Here is a 16845-nt window from a genome sequence, read left to right as displayed (position 1 = left end):
CTCTTTTTTCAATAGAGTCATCACTTCTAAATGAAGATGATTCTGTACTAATTTTCATATCTTGTTTTTGTTTATACAAAACAAGAACATGTATGTTTGATATGAATATGCACATCACTTATTTACAACAAAGGCTGATCACTGTTCTGTTTAATTTTAAATTATTTTATATTACCACACATCATGCAGCTTATCTGATATTCAAGAAATCCACAAATCACACTTTAACAAAATCAATAAATTCTCAAAGCCAGGTCTTCAGAATCATCCAGAAATCTATGAAAGGCCTCAGTCCTATATATATACTTTTTATTGGTATTGTCAAGGAGGCGCTATACTATGTTCAACTAATGAACTTTATAATCGCTCTTAAAAAACATTAAGTGAAAAAACTTTTGCAACTCAATCATTTTCAAACATGTACATTGCAACAGAGAAAAATATATTTTTTAAGTGGTTTTTAGGCGAGGGGAGACATCGGAGACAGCGGGGAGGCATTAAGGAAAAGGCTAAAAATGTTCAAATGCATACTGCATATAATTCCAGCTCATAACTTCAGACTCAAAATTTTAAATTCATTATCATATAAAATCACCGACAAAACCACTACTTGTGTAATATCTGAAGAGATTCTTTCATCAGTTCATTACTTTATCAAAAACTTACAAACATTTACAATCACTCTGTAACCATTATATAACTATAACGTAATTAATAAAGCCCTGATGTTAATGATGAGAGAATACCTCAGCTCTAGGTATCTAAATCATTGGCCTTTTTGCATTATTGGCACTTGTTACACCCGATTATCCGTTCTACACTTCGACTGCCTTTCTGCACTTTTTATGTACCATACAGCCATATTAAACTGTCTACTCACTTAAGGTTTTTTTTTGCCGCTAACATTACATCATCAGTAGCAGTAACAGCCAAATTCATAGACAATTCCCAGCCAGGGATGACTTTTATAGGCTGTTATGTTGGTATCAAATGTTAAATGATACTAAAACTTAACATCAAGCTATGGTATGCTACAATGAGCTTGATTACTATGCAGATGTCGTAACTACTGGTATTTCATGTCTATATTACGATCTTCCATACAAATATCATTCTTACACTGCCATACTGTATTAATAAAAGAACAGTAACTACTTATTGTCATTACCATGTGATTAAGACAATTGTAATTATGTCCACGCTGAGCCGTAATTTAAACCTGAACTGTGTAAATATTTATACTGTTGTTCTGATGACAGCTAGCCTAGCTAGCCGAAACATATATAATAATAAAACCACGGAATCCAGATGTTGATGCTCCATCTTCTATGTCAGTTGTATTGATAAAAGAAATATTTCTCAAAGGACTTTATTTTCCAAATTATATTGTTTTATTTATCATGAGCAAATATTTCAGAGAAGTTCCCACCATAGTAATGCATCATGTTGCTAATAAAAAAGAAGCTTTTTAAAGAATTTGTCTTCTATCTTGATCAAAGGTTTTGTTGGATCATTGATTAAATAATAACATATTGTTTGGTGTACATACAGTTGTTATGTATTAGGTTGCAGTTTAAGCATTAAGCAGTCCATAAATCTGATAGTTTTTTAACACTAATGAACTATTGACAGTACCATAGCAGACTGTAATTTGTTACTGTATAATGCAGTAGTAACAACATGGAATTTTGCCAGGAAATCTAGAACTCATCAATAAGGTCACTGACAGGCCAGGTTTCTCAATAATGGTCAAACAAAGGGCAATTAACAGAGCTAGATATTAGTGTTTGCCTGTCTATAAATGATCCTGTACAGAAAACATCTAAACTAACATAACAGTAAGTGGACTCAATTTTATAGACAATATTCTCAGCTGGTCTGTGTACTACCATTTTTTTTTTCTTAATTTTAATCATTTTTTGATCCAAAGTCTGGAAACTTTTTGTGTGCCCCATGCAGTTGGATATATTCACAAGATTTTACAGATATCAGAAACACTTGTTTTTTCTATTTGTTCACTTGGAACTTTTTATATACTGCCGTTTTCAAGACAAGACTTTCTTCTTCCAAAAATTATTATCTGCAGCTGAACCAATGTTTTATGAAGATTGTAATCGTTTCAATTTGGCCTTTTCACCTTTCATTGTCTTAATGATATTGGTGGGTTTAGGTTGTCCATCTCCATGACTACTGCAGGTCACTGATGACTGAACGTCACTGTTCTAGGGATCATTTCGTATTATGGGTAGCATTATAGTTAAGTTGAAGGCGAATTACCTTTATACCTTATTTTCCATACACAACAATTCATAGATGTGGGCACTGAATTTCAAATTCAAAATGAAGTTTAACATTACAGGTCATTCTAGGGTCAAAGATTCTAATAACATGAAAAAAATTCAAGTTTAACACGAAATAAAAAGTAAACATGTCAATACATTCTAGAGCTGCATATTCCGTGAAGTTCTGCCATGACAATTTACAGAGAAGTATCGGCTGTATTAAGATCGAATTTAAGAAAAACGTGATATTGTATATTTCATCGGTTTTCACACTTCTTTCAATTATCATTTATCAATTTCTATGAAAACAGTTTCAGCATGTTGTGTCATTTTCATGCTTTTTCCTAAAGTTTCCAATAACAAATTACATTCAGAAGCAATGAAACAAGTGAAAATTAAATTCTTTAAAAATAAAAATTGTTTTATAAAAATTTTACCAATCCTCAAAATGCATAAGTTATGTATGATACGTAAGTATCCTTTGTTGTAAACCTGAGATGTTTTGGCCTGTCCTCCAGTAGATTTGAGACATCACACAGCCTAATGTGTATCAGATTACAGTTATAAATTCTCTGCCAACACTTTGCATTATTGAGATAATATGGTTGATATTTACCTTCTCTTTACAAGTTCACAGATAAACCAACATGGCTCAAGGTCAACTGACAAACACACATGGCTCAAGGTCAATTGACAAACAACATGGCTCAAGGTCTGGACAGACATACATGTACAAGGAAGTTAATTAAACTTCAACAAGAACGTGACAAAGTTTTAGTACTAAGTGTAAATTCATATAACACTAAAACACACTACTGACTTTCAGTAACACTAAATATAAAGCTTTCACCAGCCTAAATGTGTCGAGTCAAGTCAGTTACTATATAAAAACAGTTAAACAGACCGTGACCAAGTTAGCTATGTATCCTTTCAGTTGTGATCATGACCTGATAGGACTGTGACACAGCATATATCAAATGACACCCAGTTTTTATGATATCTACAAGGACTTTCTGAAATACACAGAGGTATATACCTTGTAATGGTTTCTTATCTTTAACTCATTTCATATCAATATCATGTTTTTACATATCAATATTGTGTTTAACCCCTATAAAAAATGTTTATTTTTTGGGAATATTTTAATTATTCTACATAATTTTTTCCTGATTTGTCTTCTTCCAATGTTGAAATTAGTTTGTGGTAAATATATGTATATGAACAACAATTATGTTTGTTGAAAGTAAAATATGATTATAATTTTTTTATATCACTTTTAATAATACTAGATGTATATATTTATATAGGGTGTCAGGAATTAGTGTGCTAAATTAATTTAAAGGAAATGTGCTTTCTACATGTAGATCACATTGAAGAGATTTAAAACTTCACACAGGCCACTGTTGGCAATGATTATATAACACAAAAACCCACTAACATTAGATTGACCCCAACTGGTTCGGTGAACTATTGAATTATATCATACTCTGTGACAACCAAGCAGTAATGCTAATCCCTGGTCATGTCCAAGGCTCATATACCTGGTAGATATTGACAGTAAACAAATGGTAAATAAGACGGATACCACATCATCGATATAAATAATACTTAATTTCTATTTCATCACTGTAAATCAAATTAATGTAATAAATAGCAGTTGCCTACTACAATGTAATTATATTCATATCCCAGGTTTCATAAAAACAACAAATTTTATTTAAACAATTAACACAAAATATTAAAATAAAATTAAAACCAGCCAAGATATGTTGAAGTTGGATTTAACATACTTTTCGGCAATATATTAACTTTTTGAAAATATAAAACTGAAAGATAAATTAAGGATGCCGTCAGTGCTTAGAAAGCATTTCACAGAAATGACAATTTTTCACTACAAGAGAGACAAAATTTACATGCTATATTTTGCATGGTAAATTATATCTGTATTAACACTGGTAGTGTGTGCCTGTCTCTGGGTTGGCTCAATTAGCTTTATACAAAAACCTTGTTTAACTATTTGGTTACCTGTAGGAAGATTGTGATTGAGTCAATCAAATTATGTCCAGCTGTAAGAACAAGTGTGATTTTACCTGGTATATTTGTTGATATCAAATTTCAATGAATTTAGCAATTTTACTCTGAATTTCCCTATCTTAATCAACATGCAAAATCGTATCAGTCAAACCGGGATTCATCAAAACACATTTTTATACACATAAACTACATGTTTTATCACTGTGCACTTTAACGTTTTGATGTGCACATTAGATATGCAGTGTAACTTATTTAAAGATTCTTTTAGGAAATAAATCTTTCATATGTTTATGCCTTACATGTGCTGTAAATTGATGAGTGTCAGTGAACATAAGAAAAATACAATTAAAATACCACTTTGTATTTTTCCTTTTGAAAATTCTTCTGTGTTTTTATTTTTCAATTAAAAAAAAAATCAATCTTACAATGAAACATCTCACAGTCCTTGCTGAGCTAGACGATATATTAGTCTAGTTTGACTTGCAGTTCATGCAAAACGATTCAGTATATGTACCATTTAACTGACACCCTTTTTATATTTGACTCGAGGACACCTTTACACTACTTGCATAGATATTAGAAAATTATGTTAATTTTGGGTTTCAAACATGAAGTGACACAGTTGCTTAACACCATTCCACTAACTGAACTCCATGACTTATTCTGATTAGTTACTGGTTTCACATTTGCATTGAATATCAAAATAAAATCTTGTTGACTGAAATCCCTGTGGTAAAATATACCTCCAGACATTTTGATAGCCAAATATCAATACTAACTCTTGTTCAGCAAGACCATTTTTCTCCCTATAAATCATCTGTGAGGATTGACTCTTTTTTTCATTTAAAATTTCATATATGACGTAAATGGATTTTAAATAACTTTGGCACTGTTAAAGGCTGACATTTTTCCTCTTAAAGCCTTTAATTAACACTGTAGCAGCTGTACTCTGATACTGCATGGTTCTATTGATTCTGATCAAAGAACTTGCTATATATAGCTACAGGTCACTAGACTACTTAATGGCCAGATGACAGCCAACAGCCTCAGTCCACAGCCTCAGTCCCCATTACCGGACATGGGTCACAATGTACTTTACACATAGTATACCTCTCAAAAGCTGTTTCGGGAAGGCTTTAAACATGGAATCAAACTTGCTGTCACTTACCTTGACCAAGATACATAATAATATCATACATATACTTGACCAGAAGGTAAACTTGTCTTTGACTCATTCTATTATCAAGTATAAATAAAGACTATTATTATTATTATTGTAGTATGTCAGAAATACAGTTTTAATACAGTTTTCTTGGAAGTAAATAAAGTCTCTTATTTGATACTAACACATATGAATCACATTTAAATCACTCACAAGCAGCTGGTGATAAACCCCTTAGCCCATGTATAAATACCATGCTTGCGGATAATTGTTTGTTCACAAGGGTTATTGTCCAGTCAACAGCCTGCTGGGTCGTATTGTAGTACAGTAGCTGGTGGCAACCGCACTAAATAACATACAGGAGGCCCATCACAAATGCTATCCAGAGACCAATTAGGTTAACGTGTTTTGCTCATGTACAAACAATTACACCAGCAGTACTTTCAAGCAGTACTTTCTTATATCATCAATAAATATCTTTGCCTTTTTTGAAATCAGTGTAAATTATAATATATTAAGACCTAGATCTATTTATTTATTTATTTAGTTCATTTACCTGACTGGTTTTACAGGTTTTATGTTCACAATTACGGCATTTCAGCAGCCAAGATATTTATATTTAGTAACATATATATAGACAGACAAGAAGTCTAAACAGACCTTCTCCTGTGACCCTGACATTTTTACTTATCAACCCAGCCAAGGTCAAGGCTGCTTGTCAGCTGGGCTTGCAATCAGCATGCTTATTACATGATGTTCTACAGCAACTGTTTAGGCATTAGCACACAGCAAAATCATGTCACAACTTGATTTCTTTTTTCTGCTGTGAACTATGACGATATTGCGTGTTGTTTTTTTTTATCTCATTCATTACTCAGATCCGATCTATCTGGATGCAGCCAGCTGTCGTCATTAACTCTGGTATAGTAATATTTAAATATTTCATCAAGAACTTGTTTGAAACAGTGCCTTAAATGCAACTCTATTTTTTATACCAGGGTTATAATAAAAGCAATTCAAAATTATTTCATTAATAAAAAGTTTTAATAAAAGCAATTCAAAATTATTTCATTAATAAAAAGTTTCAATAAAAGCAATTCAAAATTATTTCATTAATAAAAGGTTTCAATAAAAGCAATTCAAAATTATTTTATTAATAAAAAGTTTCAATAAAAGCAATTCAAAATTATTTTATTAATAAAAAGTTTCAATAAAAGCAATTCAAAATTATTTCATTAATAAAAGGTTTCAATAAAAGCAATTCAAAATTATTTTATTAAGAAAAAGTTTCAATAAAAGCAATTCAAAATTATTTCATTAATAAAAAGTTACAATAAAAGCAATTCAAAATTATTTCATTAATAAAAAGTTTCAATAAAAGCAATTCAAAATTATTTCATTAATTTTATATGATTACTTATATAAATATATACTTAACAAAAAACAAAGAAAGTTTCTAGACAAACAACTATAAATGTGAGGAAACAAAAATGAGATTTTCACAATGTAAGAAAAGGGCCATAGTTACATGTAACACAATCCAATGGGGTTACCAAAAACGTGAAGTAATGGAAGTCTTAATCAACTGAAGAGCTTCATAAGATTTTCCGAACTTCATAAAAAATCAAACCGACAGTCATGTTCCATAGATTACCAACATCTTAACAGAATCATAATCCAAACTCGATATAAAGGGATGGAGTGGTATTTGTTGGGGTTACCATACTAGACCTTTGGTAAGTGACAATTTAACATAATATGGTGGCAACATGTTAAGACTAAAGGTTCTCCTATCCTTTAAAAGATGTCATGGCATTTGCACCATGTCCAGCACTATAATTTGCTAGCTTACACCATTCACATTGGCAAAACAATGTGCAGCAGGAGTTTAGACAGGCCAACGGAATCACCTGATTTATCACCAAGCATGTTTGGGGTGTTCTTTGGCAACACATAAGAGGACATTAAAATCAGTCATCAAACTTGCAGAAGGTGGAACAAGCCTTGAAACATGAATGAAACAACACATCCTGGAACCACAATGAATTCAGTCCCATGCAACACTGTGGTAGTCAGGCTAGTTACTAGTGGTGTTTCATTGGAAATAGATTTCAACATTCTTTCGCATGGAACAAAACCAAATAATTGCAATTAACCGTGACAGCAGTTGAATCTGAACAGACCAATACTACAAAATTGATAATGATTTCTAAAGGGAATATCGATCTACTACTGTAACATAAAGTAGTTGCTTTGGTACAATATTCATCAATTATTCATCCAATTCAAATTCTAATTCTACATATGAACAAGTTTGATATTGAATTAACTAAAAGTTCAACAGCACCATAAATTCATTGTGATATAAAGATACTTTTAGTGTAGTCCTTGGTATTTTTTTTAAAATTCTCATCAAATGTAGATCATCCATTTTAATACAGGTTTGTGTGTAATATTAGCTTGATATTTATTTCATCTTAACTCATGATTTCAAAATTTGTAGTATTGTTGGTAAAATTGCTGACCTCAGCATGAATAGATGACAAACCAGGCTCCAACTCTCTCTGCACACTGATATGTTTATGAGTGACAGGTGGGTTATACTGTTCAATAGTTCTAGAAAGCCTGTGTCTGTATCACAACACTTGAGGAGAGGAAATAAGATGGAGTTTGGATTGATAAGGAGGCTATAACCAGAATGATTGCCACATAATACGAGTACACATTGACGTCATTCAAACCTCCTAAAGACTCCGATCAATGTCCATTCTCTTGTCAATCTCTGGCCCTACATGACATAACTGCATTTTTCATGTTACATGTTGATGTTCAAACACATCACAAATCCAAGCACATTAAAACCCCCTCACCATTACAGTACAATGTCGAGAGATAAAATTTTATTTACGGATGTTACGCACCAGCTTCATAAAAGATTATTGATCGAGTGTAATGGTTTCTCTTATACACTAAAGCTGTTCCTTAATCAATACAGTGGATGCGTTTAGTATCTGGTAAAATGGCTCTTTTAAATACCTACTTGCCTCATAGTTCAGACGTTCTTTATTGTGTACATAATTTTCTTATGAATTTCACTTTGAATCTTAAATCAATGAATGCAATTTTAGACGGGATGAAATGATGTTTTCTGTGATCAAGGATACAGCCAATGTCTATAACTAATAGGCCCTGATAACATCCTTGGTCCTGTCCTCATTTTCTCAGGGTCCTGTAAGTACATGTGCACTTAAAGCAGTTGGCAATGCCTAGAACGTCTAAAAGAGTAAACTCCCCTGAATTACCATTAAAGGTATTATAGTGTTCAACTTCCTGAAACCAATCTTTTCTCAAAAACTGATTACCTCCTAAAAACGAACAAAATGATGACATATATGGAATGGTAACCTCTTTAGAGTAGTAATAAAAAAACTTTCAAATAACGATTCTTCTAAATTCCAAATTCCAACGTGAAAAGAAGTACTTATGAAGAGCTAAAAAATCCACAGTTTTGTATCTAAATTGTGAGTCATGAAATAATGTTTTTTAACACATAAAAAATGGAAACATCAATGAATTGTTTTTAGTTTTTTTTTTAATATATCTTTTTTATACTGATCAACTGAAACATCTTTTCATCAAATAAACATTGCATGTACTTTCAGCTGACAATGCGACCAAGGCCAGGTCTGGATCCAGTCTTTTATAATGTTGACGTCACCATCTAACGGCCAGATAATTACTTTCTTATTAAAGTCACATATTGTTTACAGGTATCACCTTTTTTTTCACTTTATCAAATTAATTTTACTCTATAAAGTTTTTTTTCTGCATTCAGTTGGATGTGTGAGTGAATGCTCAAAGCCGAAGGAACAGTTAATGTAACGTACAGAAACAGAATCATTTTAATTAAACCAGTGTCCTGACCCATCAACTGTTTACTTCTGAACACTGAGCTCTGCCTAAAAATAGCCAAATATTCCTGTCTCATACATGGTAAGTTTGAATTGGAGAAGTCACACTATACAATTGTGACTTTAAGGTGACAGTTCATGTATCATACGGGATCTTAATTCTTCACTTTTTATTTATATCAAGGACCCCACTTTTTTGTTTTTGTTGACTTGTTAACATATATTCACCACAGGAGGCCAACGACCATGCATCAAAACACTGATGTCTGATTATAGGAAATTTTCAGTTCATCATTTATCTCCGACGCTTTTGACCAGTTGACCTTAAACTTGAATATCAAGTCATATTTTCCTGTTAAACTCTAAATAACTCAACGTTATAGTTCAAAATCGTATGATCAACAATAATGACTTCTATAAGAAACATTTCTAAACTAATAACCCATCTTCACCAAGCCTTTGATCTGGTTAACTTGGCCAGTGAAGACAATCAGACAAAGGCAACAAACTGTCAATGTCAAATCATGATACAACCCATCAAAGACAAGCATAAATAAAACATAGCAGGAACATCTTCAATCATCCCAATCCTAACTCCCTCTATCCTCAAGATGGTCCCGGTTAAGATAGAAAGCAAGCTTATTTCCTTTTTCTTCTGCATCTCTATGACATGAACGAACCAAAATCCATCTTCCATACTCCAGGGGTTACAATCATTTTCGCTCTCTGCACCCCAGGAACATGTCATGGCAAAATTAGAGGCACATGCGAAGTAAATAGATTGGTTCCAGGAGAAAAAAACTGACCAATCAGAGGTTGATACATGCCTTTTGAATGTTAAAATGAAGCAACACTCAACTTCAAAGCCATTACAATATACCTTTATGCAAGCTCGAGATCCGATTGATGTACATCAAAGGATCAAACTAGACTTTTCGTCTTGTAAACAAAATGTCGCTCATGGATCCTTCATTATTGCCATGACGAGTCAAATTTTTCATAATAATCAATATCCTATAGCTAGCCAACCCTAGCTATAAGAAACAGTCAGTATTGTTTTAATATGATCAAAGATACACATATACCATAATATGGTAAGGGTAAAAATCATATTTTGTATCAAGTTAGTGCATAAATTTAGAAAAATAGAATCATTGCTTTTGTCATTTTACCTATATCAATTACATGTGTACACAACAGTGATGACTAATTTTGTAAACAAATCTGGACTTGTAACATTTGAAATTTAAAAAAACTGTACATTTTTAAATTGTTTAAGTACCGCTCGAGATTGCTTTACAAGTCTCTGCTTAACAACTAAATCACATATGTGGCTGTGGTTTGTGACTAATTATGTTTAAAGAGTTCAAGGTTCAGTGGTGGTCTCGTAATGTCTTATGCATATCACGTACCCTTGGTTCTTATATCTCTCCTTGTTTATGGACAGCTAAGGCTGCATATAAAATCTCTTGGTTTCAAGTTCACCAAACCTATATGGCTACCCTGACTGCCAATTATTCCTGCTAATAAGATCAAATCTAGTTTTGCTATACTATTAGATTAGCTCACTACAATACTATGACGTGTACAAAAATTACAATTAGTGTTTTTTCCTTACAACAAAACATTTTCAAAATTTGACCATGACCTTAAAGATCTAAATCCATTTGGTACATGGTGTGTACATACGTGACACTCTATTTAACTGGCAGCATGCCTGATTTCAAACTGGAACATTTAAACATTTGTTTTAAAATGTATTCAAAATTAAGTCACTATATTCCTATCTCTGTGCTCACTGTGCATAATTGTGGTTTAAAAGAAGTGATGACTTTAACTGAACAAAAATTTGTGAAATTTTCTGCCTAGTTCTATGATCTTAACACTTCAAAAACATGTATGTCTAAAGATATGGAGAAATTTTTCATGAACCATCTAAAAGGCTTCCAATTACATAAACTCCTGGCAAGTGACCATTTTCTGCTAGAATGCTAAAAATTTCATCATTCCAATGATAAACTGAAATTTCCTCATCACAAGCATATGCGTACAGCAATGTACAATGTGAGAGTGAGGGCATTATTTGTAAATATTCATGGAAATTTTGGGGCTATGCCCCCAATCAGGCTTTGAACTATTAATTTGCTTTACTTATGGGTAATATCATTGATAAAATTATTACTTTTACTACTAAAATATTACTTATGTCTTTCTCCATCTGTATTTTTTTGGTTTACAATCCATCCTCGGCTAGAATGTTCCCAAGGGGAGGGATACCCTATTATGTACAATGCAGTATAGTTTTTAAACTTACAACATTACTAAAATATTTTTACCCTCACCCCACCTAAAAACATTCCTGAATCCATGCCTGCAAAACCATACATTGCACAGTCCAAGGACATATTTAGATCCACACATCTCTTCGTTATTGATCAGAAATTTCAACATGAATATATTTTTCCATGGATTTTATACATATATTATTATTGTGGTATTCTTTATGACTCACCAACTGCAGGATGTTTCGCAATTGTTTTGTATGTAACATTAAATTGCTGCTAGACAATTATCTTAAATGTTCAACTTTTTAAAAATGGACTGCAGTCAATAATAAGTCGGATGAAAGAAACATATTTAACGCAATGACAAATTTTCTTTTTAAAATGACAGCAGTGTTTACCAAGATGAACAAACATTTTAGGAACGGTTCAGGTATCAACATAATTAAATTTAAGTCGTCTAGAAAAAATATATTTTTAACACTTGTTATTTTTATTCTAAATTCTGTTAACTCTTATTCACGAGTGTCGACTGTTGGCTCCTCATGAACATGGGACATCCAGTAAACGCCTTATCAAAAGTATACAATTTCCTAAAGGCAATTATGCAAAAATCAATGCAAGCATGGATTCATGTTACAGAAATTGTGTGTATAACTTCTTAGTTTCCAGTTCATTTAATATTGTTGCATGACGAAGCCTGTCCAATGCACACAACATGCAATATAAGGATGTTATATTTTCATACCAGATGTAATATGCAAAAGATTTTACGACTGCAGAGTCCTTAATTGCTTTGCTTTTTTGCTTTTTGTAAGAAATTAGAAATAAGAATAAGACTGATATAACCCTAGGCAAAGTTATGTATGTATATATGTACGTATATAACTATAGAAATGAATCGTTTATCTAGACTTCATAGAGCTAGGTATACATATACACACATAGACAGTACATGTACATACTTGCTATGAAAATAATATGTATGCACGTTACTTTTTTAATGTCAATTTCTTGCATTTTTCTTTACAAATTTACTGACATCCCAAGTAAAACACAGACAGATCAATATTCAGGTCAATATTTGGGTCTGATCTTACCGTCTATGTACAGTCAACCAACCTTGAGATCAGCTGTAGTACTTCCAGTACAAAGCTATTTTTAGACTGTAGATCAGCTGTTAGCGGCAACCATGTGAGAGAAGCATGACTGGGTGAAATCCAACAGTGAATCACATCTACATTAAAACTACATAAAAAATTCACATTCCATGTGTACTAATGTCCATGTTTCAATCCATCAAACAAGAAAATAAGTCACAAGCAGAGGTGTTTAGGATAATGGAACAGTTGCAACTCTGACAAAATCCTCAGCAGGTCAGACACTTGAAGTTCCTGTGTATAAAGTACACAGGCACTGATCCACTACACATGCCTTGACACACATGTATCTACCTCCACATAGGTGTGTCGTTATCTATCAAATCCACTCAAATAATTATTTCATTATTTCATCCTTGTACACTGTCTGGACAAAATGCGTTGTCAAATGGCAGCTAGCTATAGCCTTAAATCTTGTGTACCTATCAACATAAACAGCTAACGCCGAGTGCTTCTAGGGTAAATCAACCGGTTCTGCCTTGAACTCTCTACGTCATAATAGTGAAGCTTTAGTTTCGTAATTCTAGGTAAATGCATTCGCTGGTAATCAGAGTCTTCTGGGATAGATTACTTCTGCTACAGTCGGGGCAGCAGACTGAAACACTCTTTTATTGAATACTTATTATGCTATAGTGTAAAAAATTCATTAGCTTTGCTATTGACCGAAGCAATAACCTCACTCAACACTTGACCAGCACTAAAATATGCAAGTTAGTCTGCATCAAATTGCTTAAGATCTACCATCAACTGTAGACACTGACATAAAGTGATTACTATGCACTTTGCAAATAAATGTACATTTTATTATCATATTATCTATATAAATCTGCTGATGATTAATACAATTTCAAGTGTTACAAACAAGTTAATCTGTTGCTTTAAAAATTCCATATTCTGTAGCTTTGTTCCATCTTGCGTTCTGCAGATCTGTTCTGTCACATGTTCTCTGGCATTGTTCTGTCTCACGTGTGGATCAGTTTTCTCATGTTCTGTAGATCTGTTCTGTCTCGCATTCTGTAGCTTTGTTCCGTCTCATCTTCTTCAGATCTGGTCTGTCTCGTGTTCTGAAGCTTTGTTCTGTCTCACATTCTGCAAATCTGTTCTGTCTTGCATTCTGTAGCTTTGTTCTGTCTCATCTTCTTCAGATCTGTTCTGTCTCGCATTCTATAGATCTGTTCAGTCTCGTGTTCTGTAGCTTGGTTCCGTCTCTTGTTCTGTAGATCTGTTCCTTGTTGCTTTCTGCAGCTTTGATCTGTCCTGCATTTTGAAGATCTGTTCAGTCTGTGTTCTGAAGCTTTGTTTTTTCTTGTGATGTATAGATCTGTTTTGTCTCCATTCTGTTGCTTTCTGTCTCACCTTCTTTAGATCTGTTCTGGCTGACATTCTTTAGATCTGTTCTGTCTCGTTCTGTAGATCTGTTCTGTCTCGTTCTGTAGATCTGTTCTGTCGCGTTCTGTAGATCTGTTCTGTCTCGAGTTCTGTAGATCTGTTCTGTCGCGTTCTGTAGATCTGTTCTGTCGCGTTCTGTAGATCTGTTCTGTCGCGTTCTGTAGATCTGTTCTGTCGCGTTCTGTATCAGGTTCTGACGCTTTGTTTTGTCTCGCATTCTGTAGTGGATCTGTTGTGTCTTGCATTCTGTAGCTTTCTGTCTCATGTTCTGTAGATTGGTTCTGTCTTGCATTCTGTAGCTTTGTTTTGTCTCACATTCTGTAGATATGTTCTGTTTTGAGCTCTGTCGCTTTGTTTTGTCTCGCATTCAGTAGACCCTGATGTGTCTTGCATTCTGTTTCTGGTTCTGTAGACCTGTTTTGTCTCACATATGTTAACATTGTTCTGTCTAGCATTTTGCAGCTTTGTTCTCTCTCATTTTCTGTAGCTTTTTTCCATCTGATGTTTTGCTTTGTTCTGTCATGTGTCAGTTTCATTTTCTCAAATTTTGCCAGACTGTAACTGACCATCTAATAACCATCTCCTAAAAATCTGTTGAAGCTTTGGTAATACAAAGAAGGTAAATATCAGAATTTTCATTTTTCCGGTCTTGTAAATTTTTTTTTAAGTTTTGTACACACCAACTTTGTTATGTCTCATGTTCTGCAACTCTGATTTATCTCTTGAACTGAAGCTTTGTCTTAGACTGCCTACAGTTTAATTCTGTCTTGTACGTGTACAGATGCTCCGCTCTTTCCAATACATTGTAGCTTCGTTAATGTTCTGTAGCTTACACTTTTAAAATAAGTTTTCATGTACATAAATCAATCCGTATTTGCATAGGTTATTTTTTCTTTAAATAGACACTTGTAGCTGAATGCCACAATTCAAAAACATCTTAAATATATGTGTGGTAAACAGTGCTATCAATAATGACGTACAAATATGAAAACAGAGACATGCTTTTTCTTGCCTTAATCTGCGTCAGCAATCATTGGCGTTGGGTAACTACTGAGTGACTTACCTACCATCAATTAAGTACAATGAGTAGTTAAAGTAATATAATCACTATCAAGCTGCATTCGTGTTATGACAAATTCAAATCGATATCATTTCCATTTTAAATTCTACTCCATAAGAAATTAAAATCAAATTATTTGCATCTCTAGAGTAAAGACGTGATTAACATCGGAAAGATGTTGGTGATACAACTAACTGTTCAGAGCTGCCAATAGGCAGATACTCACTTGTTTAAACGATACAATTTGTCATAGAATTTATGTGCCTCTACAACAAATTTAAGGAAACAAGAATGAAATGGTTAATATAATAATGCATAATTTCACAGAGCTCCCCAATACTCCAGTGGTCAAGTGGTGATCACCTCTGACTTCCACCTCTTGATTACTGATTCGAGGCCTACAGGAGGCAGTTGCCAGGTACTTGCCGCAAATTGGTGGATTTTCAGTGGCTATTCAAGCTTTTCTCCACCATCCAAACCTGGTACATCCTTAAATGATTCTGGCTGTGTGTAGGACTCAAAGCAACAATAAACTAATGAACTAAACATGGAAGGGAGGTACAAAACCCTCAAAATTGGTGAAATTCTAGATTTATACCTCTGGTTTTCAAGGCCAGTTCTCCTGCATGAATACATTTTTCTTGGTAAATTGTACATCCAGTTTCAAATCACAAGGGGAGACACTTATTTAAATCAGAGACTGCATTATGATTCAGAAATTTACCAGATGAAGACAAAAGCAGTTATGACCATATGACAATTCTACTGGCAGTGATATAGTGTTATGAAAGTATCATGACACAAGATAAAATGGGCTATTTCTAAATGAAGAAGAGGTAACCCATAAACACTGGTACCTGTACAACAAAGCACCGTATGTTTGAATGTAGTAATGTATACAGTAAGGGCTGTAACAAGTACCTGAGTACCCAGGTCGAGTTTGAGAAATAACTGGGTCAGAAAATGTTTACCCTGGCACCTGTCAAAACAGGAAACATTCTGTCTTCCCTCTGTGTTTACATTTCAGATTATCAAGGTTATACAATATCTCCATCATTTGTTGTATTTTCATTCATCATGAATGACACTTTATCTGTTTGTTACATTTCCACATTCAATACTGTTGTACTTTAGTTTTCTCACGACCACATTTCGTTGCGAGAACCACCAAACAAATGTGTATACTCGGCAGACTTGTTACCATGGATAACACACGGCAGACTTGTTACCATGGATAACACACGGCAGACTTGTTACCATGGACAACAAACGGGAGACTAGTTAATATGGACAACACACGGCAGACTTGTTACCATGGATAACTTGCGAGGATTCATAAATTTCTTGTTTGAATTAAACAACATTCTTATTAATTTATTTTAGTGTGCTTTGATTCCCGGTTGAAACTTTTGCTGTCTCAACCCCACTTTACTTACTGTTGCGCATGTGCAACTAACACCATCCTGTCATATCTGCAATAAGCTTAACTGGCATGTTTTGTCTCGATGCGGCTTGTCTGAAGACCATTTAAAGTACAAAACAGTTGATAGGTGCGAAGAAAAGAA

General features: G+C 33.5%; 1 protein-coding gene across 1 annotated transcript in view; it reads right to left on the bottom strand.

Annotated features, from left to right (window-relative positions):
* The window catches only part of LOC132554708 (nuclear receptor ROR-beta-like), a 40515-nt gene extending 27657 nt beyond the window's left edge, over positions 1–12858 (bottom strand). Inside the window, exon 1 of the mRNA XM_060219020.1 lies at positions 12794–12858. The gene's annotated coding sequence lies outside the window, so the exon portion shown is untranslated. The remainder of the gene's footprint in view (positions 1–12793) is intronic.
* Between the last annotated feature and the right edge of the window lie 3987 nt (positions 12859–16845).

This window comes from Ylistrum balloti, unplaced genomic scaffold, assembly GCF_031769215.1.
Source record: "Ylistrum balloti isolate Yb309-2 unplaced genomic scaffold, AGI_CSIRO_Ybal_v1 Utg370432, whole genome shotgun sequence".
Taxonomy (NCBI): domain Eukaryota; kingdom Metazoa; phylum Mollusca; class Bivalvia; order Pectinida; family Pectinidae; genus Ylistrum; species Ylistrum balloti.
Note: the sequence above shows the minus strand (reverse complement) of the source record. Positions and strands in the feature narration are given on the sequence as shown.